We start from the raw sequence: 5,834 nt of genomic DNA, 5'->3' as shown, positions 1-5,834 counted from the left end.
GCTGTTTCTCTGTCTTTGGATCTGTCCCTGTTCATCAGTCTATATTGTTCTCTATATTCCACAAATGAGTGAGATCATGTGGTATTTATCTTTCTCTGACTGGCTTATTTCACTTAGCATAATGCTCTCCAGTTCCATCCATGCTGTTGCAAAATTGCCTTTGGAATTTTTTATTCCTCTTTTTCTTTTTAAACGGAGTCCCTTCCTTTCAATGGAAAAGGTTGTCATGACAAATAATATGTCTCTTTTTTATTATTAGGCTCCACACTTCTCCACGGGGGGTGGGGAAATGCTTTTAAAAAATTAAATAAACTTGAAGAAGTTCTTTCTCTTCATCAACTTCAAAGTGACTATACTAGGCTCATGGGCAGGACTCAGAGCAGAATTTCTTAATAAAAAAATCAGGAACAGAGAGAAAAGGAGACCAGAACACATGAGTGACATTTACTGGATTAGTGTTTTTTCCTTAAATAGTTTATTGTCTGGGGTCAGGGGGAGGGAGTGTCCATGTGGGTGTGTGCCAGGTACTGTGCTGGCAGCTGGGGGTGCAGATGCAGGAATGAATGAAACAGTCCCTGGCTTTCCGTGCCTGATGGAGGAACCGGACATAGGTGCCCTGTGCCCAGGAGAAGCAGTGCAGTGCAGTGGTTAGGGGCACTGCCTGCAGAGTCAGAAGGCCTGGCTTGTGCATTGGCTCTGCTGCTTGCTTAGGGGCTGTGTGGCATCGGGCAAGTTACTTAGCTTCTCTGTGTCTTAAATTTCTTTGCATCCTAAAACGGGGTTTATTCTAAACCCTACATTATAGGGCTCATGTGAGAATATAAAGAGTTAAAATAGTTAAAAGTACTTTGAAGCACAGTGCTTGGCGCTTGTGTTTATTACTCTCGGGTAGAAGGTGTGGAGGAAGTGTGTGGGAGCACAGAGGAGGGGCAGCTGACTGCCTGCATGTGGCAGGGGAGGCTGCAAAGAGCAGGTGACAGCTGATTTGTACCCTGAAAGATGAGTAGGAGTTCGGTAGACAAAGCTGATGCCAGTGAACCTGGTCCGGGTGGGGGTAGGGGAGGGAGCTGGTCAGAGGCAGGAGGGAAGGCAGTGGCTGTAGCAGGAGCAGAGGCCAGTGTGGCCACAGCCAAGGACTGTATCTGGATTGGGGAGGGAGTAAAAGCACAAAGGAGTCTGGAGAGGTGGAGTCAGGCTAGACTGGGAAAGGCCTTGAGTGCCTTGTACTAGGTCATTCATTCATTCATGTAAGTCACCTCAACTGTATCTGACAAACGAATCGAGAGCTTAAATGTTAGCACTGTTATTACTACTTTTATTATCAAGTTCTTTACGAACATCATCTCACTGAATTCTCAAGACAGCCCTGGGAAGTAGGTTCTGTGGTCCCCATTCTATAAGACAGAGAAGGAAGGCTTAGGGAAGTTACATAATTGGCCCAGACTCACTGAGCCAGTAGGGGGCGGAGCCAGCAGGTAGTAGAGCTGGAATTTGAACCTGATTCTGAGTCCAGAGCCTAAGCCAGCGGCCCGCGGGCCGGATCCGGCCCGTTTGGAATGAATAAAACTAAAAAAAAAAAAAAACGAACCCTTTTATGTAATGATGTTTACTTTGAATTTATATTAGTTCACACAAACACTCCATCCATGCTTTTGTTCCGGCCCTCCGGTCCAGTTTAAGAACCCATTGTGGCCCTCGAGTCAAAAAGTTTGCCCACCCCTGGCTAAGCTCTTACCCATGCCTTGGTGCTTTCTCACGGTGTTCTCACTGCTGCCTTAGAACAGTGCTTCCCATTTGCCTAGTTAAATGGGATTGTTTGAGAATACCATACTGTTTACTTTGAAAGATAAAAATTAAAGGAATCCAATGAAGCTGTCTGACGGGGACCTTGGGTGAATACATGCACCCTCAGCCTGGGTGTGTGTCGGGCAGCCTGGATGGGGAACTCTCGGGCTGTATCTCCAAGGCTCAGGCCCCGGAGGAGAGCTGTTTGACCCCCCTGGTGGCCTCAGCACAAAGACCGCCATGGAACCCCCTGTGAGCATTTCTTTGCAGACTACTTGGCAGGGCCCAGCGGTACCTGATACCCTCTGGGGTCACTTCGCTTTGAGCAAGGACTTGGCTCCCTTAGGGGTCAGCGCAGACCAGGGTGTGCAGGTCTCCAGGCCTTGGACAAGAGCCCAAACATCTTCCGATTGGATCAGGGCCTGGGATACCTTCTCTTCCACCCTCTCCCGCCTGGCTGGGCACTTGTGCCCTGGGTCAATTCTGCAGGTCTACTCCCTTCTTTTGGGAGACACTCATTGGTGGAAGGCACTGAGTCAGCGGGCCCCCAGCACCTGCCGGGAAGCAGCTGGGGAGGGAAGAAGGTTCTCCAGGGGGGAAGCAGGCAGCAGGCGCCAGGGAGTTCCCCTCCTCCACTTCCCTGTTCTCTGTGCACTGACTAGTGTCTTTAGTGCCAGGGGTTTAAGGAATCACCAGGGGCTTTTTGTGTGTGTATGTGGCGGGGCGGGCGGGGGGAGGGGGGGCTTTGCTCTGTGTTTGTGGTGTTTGCCTTCAATCAAAATTCCAAATAACTTGATTTTGGGAGAGAGAAGAACCTCACCTTCCTTTTGGGCAGCGGGCAGTGCTTCCCGGGTCCTCTATTTAGCAGGGAGAGTTGGTACAGTGGGGGCTTTGCTCTGTGTTTGTGGTGTTTGCCTTCAATCAAAATTCCAAATAACTTGATTTGGGGAGAGAGAGAGAGCAACCTCACCTTCCTTTTGGGCAGCGGGCAGTGCTTCCCGGGTCCTCTATTTAGCAGGGAGAGTTGGTACAGTGATGGCACTATTTTGGGAGGATAAGTAACTGCCCTTCGGAGTGAAAAAGGGAAGAGGAGGACAGAAATGCGCATTCTCAGGCACAGCCCCAGATCTGCATTAGGAACTGGTAGGCAAATAGAATGAATGTGTCATAGCCAGGTGCCCATGGGACTTGGTAAGGAACTACAGCAGGCCCCGAGCCTGGGCAGGTCTATTAAGACGACGTGGTCCTGGGCCTAGAAGGCCCAGAGAGCCTTTTCAGAATGTCTGGGTTATAAAACTGAAACTAAGATGATACTTGGCCCTTTCATCCTCCAAGTTGGTTTTCTAACCTCATGGCTGGATGAACAGAGAGCAGAAGCCCATGAGAACCTAGATGTCCCTTTATTAAAGATCTATTTCTAATGTATTTATATACAACAGCAAAAAAAAAAAAAAAAGAAGAAGTCACCAGGGGTCCCAGGGCATTTACCCTGGGACAGGGGCCCCGCATTGGCATCCCAGTGCAGACGAGCTGCTCTGAAGAAATGTCACTCAGAGAACCCTGCCTGCCCCACACTTCGCTCTTATTCTCGCTCTTTCCCTTTGCAACATTCATTCCAGTTTATAGTTCTATAATGTTATGGCGTTCTTGCTTAATGTCCCTGCCCCTCCACCTGACTGTAAACTCCATGCAGGCAGGGAACATGCCTGTTTTATTCCCTGTTGTGCAGCCAGGTGGGGCCCATGGCTCTTTTGTCTGCATTTCTGGCCGTTCCTTCTCTCCCTCCTTCCCTGGCTCTGGTGCCTTCTCCTCCTTCTGGCCTTAAATGGCGAGTTCTTCAAGGCTGGCTCCTTGGTTACCTTCATCCTTCTTTTCCCTAAGCCATCTCATCCTTGCTTCATTTCACCTACTTGATATCTTTGTACGTCTTAGCGTCACCCCAAGTTCTCAGTGACCAAGGCAAACACATGGTTTCTTTCCTAGCCCCTGGCCCCTTTCCATTGTTCTCAGAGTAAATGGCTCCATCGGGCAGCCACATGAGCGGGCCAGGCACCTAGGAGTCACCCTGACACCTCCTTATTGTTTACCCTCCCCCGAATCCAGTCACTGTTATCTCTTACTTATCTCCCCAGCCCATCTACTTCTCACCATCTCTGCAGTTCCCATTCTGGTCCTCGCCACCTGCGCCTTTCGCCTGACTGGCTTATTAACTAGCCTCCCCACTTCTATTCTGGTCGCCTTCACTCTTCATGCTCCAGCCAGAATGTTCTTGAAATGCAAATCCGAGCATGTCAGTATCCTTCCTCCCTCCTCCACACACTCACTTGAAAACTCTTGCTAGAGCTTCCATTGCTCAGCCACAGCCCAGACCACAAGTGGACTGTCGCAGGAGTGTGTTCTCTGGCCCGTGTGCTGGGGGCATCTCACTTAGACAGTGTCCCTTCAAGATATCGCCATCCTGGTTACCTTTCCATTCTTTGCTTGGTCTACAGGGAGCTTGCACGGCCTTGCCATGATGAAGGCTGGAAGACTTGTTTTTGCTGACCCCCTGTGCCCTCCCCACCAGGTTGGCCTGCCAGTGAGGGCAGTTCAAGCCACAGTTCTTTCTAATTAAATCGTCTCTTCCTGCTTCTTCTACTTCAAGTCTTTTTTTAAAAAAAATCCTCACCTAAGAGCCACAGCCCAGACCACAAGTGGACTGTCGCAGGAGTGTGTTCTCTGGCCCGTGTGCTGGGGGCATCTCACTTAGACAGTGTCCCTTCAAGATATCGCCATCCTGGTTACCTTTCCATTCTTTGCTTGGTCTACAGGGAGCTTGCACGGCCTTGCCATGATGAAGGCTGGAAGACTTGTTTTTGCTGACCCCCTGTGCCCTCCCCACCAGGTTGGCCTGCCAGTGAGGGCAGTTCAAGCCACAGTTCTTTCTAATTAAATCATCTCTTCCTGCCTCTTCTACTTCAAGTCTTTTTTAAAAAAAATCCTCACCTAAAAATATATTTTTTCTGTTGATTTTTCTTTTTTTTAGAGAGATTAGAAAGGAGTGGGAGAGACAAAGAGAAACATCGACATGATAGAGACCCATGCGCCCCGACTGGGGCCGGGGATTGAGCCTGCAACCAAGGTACATACTCTTGACCAGAATCGAACCTGAGACCCATCAGTCTGCAGGCAGACGCTCTAACCACTGAGCATCCAGCTAGGGCTCAACCTCAAGTTTTTTATAGCCAGGGGTAGGGTTGAGGAAAGGCTCACAACAGGTTGTGTTGTTTTTGGTTTTGCTTGTCTTGAGCACATGGACCATCATTTCACTTTGGGGTATGGGAGCACGTTGCCACATTCTGAATCCTTTTGGGACCACAGGCAGAACTGAGCAGAAAAAGTGCCAGTTACAGAATCCTGTTTTATATAGAAGGTGCTCAATGAAAGCAGTTGGTTAGAAACTACTGTGATATAAGAAGGAACATGTTCCTTTTGGAGAACTTGGGTAGGCAAAGCCCTGAGCAGCTAGCACCCCATGAGGGCACCAAGAAGCTGAAAGAGAGGGGATAAGGGCTAATTTGGCTCCTCTCCGCCATGCCTGCTGCCTGACGTTAGAGCTCAGGGTATCTGAGGGCCCCACCCTCACCCACCTCTGTTGCCCTCCTCCCCTCTCAGTCAGTCCCTGTACCCCATCTGGACTCCAGCCCCTGTCTCAGCCCAGATGGGTTCCTTTTGGAGACGGCTCTGTAAGGATTATCCGCCAGCCCCAGATAGCAATCTAGAAATGTGTACTAAGAGCATTGAGTGTTTTTGCCTTTTGATTGAGTAATTTAATTTTAGTAGTTTCCAATTCAGGAGTAGTTTATAACAGGTTTATTATGGGGAGTTCATTTTCCCCATGGGAAATCCATCTTTTTATTTTTATTTTTTGGTTTGTTAATCCTTTCTGGAGGATATTTTTTTTCCCCCATTGATTTTTTTAGAGAGAGTGGAAAGGAGGGCGGGTGAAAGAGAGAGAGAAACATTGATGTGAGAGAGACACATCGATTGGTTGCCTCCTGCATGGGCCC

The sequence above is a fragment of the Myotis brandtii genome, unplaced genomic scaffold (genome assembly GCF_000412655.1).
Source record: "Myotis brandtii unplaced genomic scaffold, ASM41265v1 scaffold1043, whole genome shotgun sequence".
In the NCBI taxonomy this organism is placed as follows: Eukaryota; Metazoa; Chordata; class Mammalia; order Chiroptera; family Vespertilionidae; genus Myotis; species Myotis brandtii.
The sequence above is the reverse complement of the archived record's forward strand: the minus strand, read 5'-3'. Positions refer to the sequence as shown.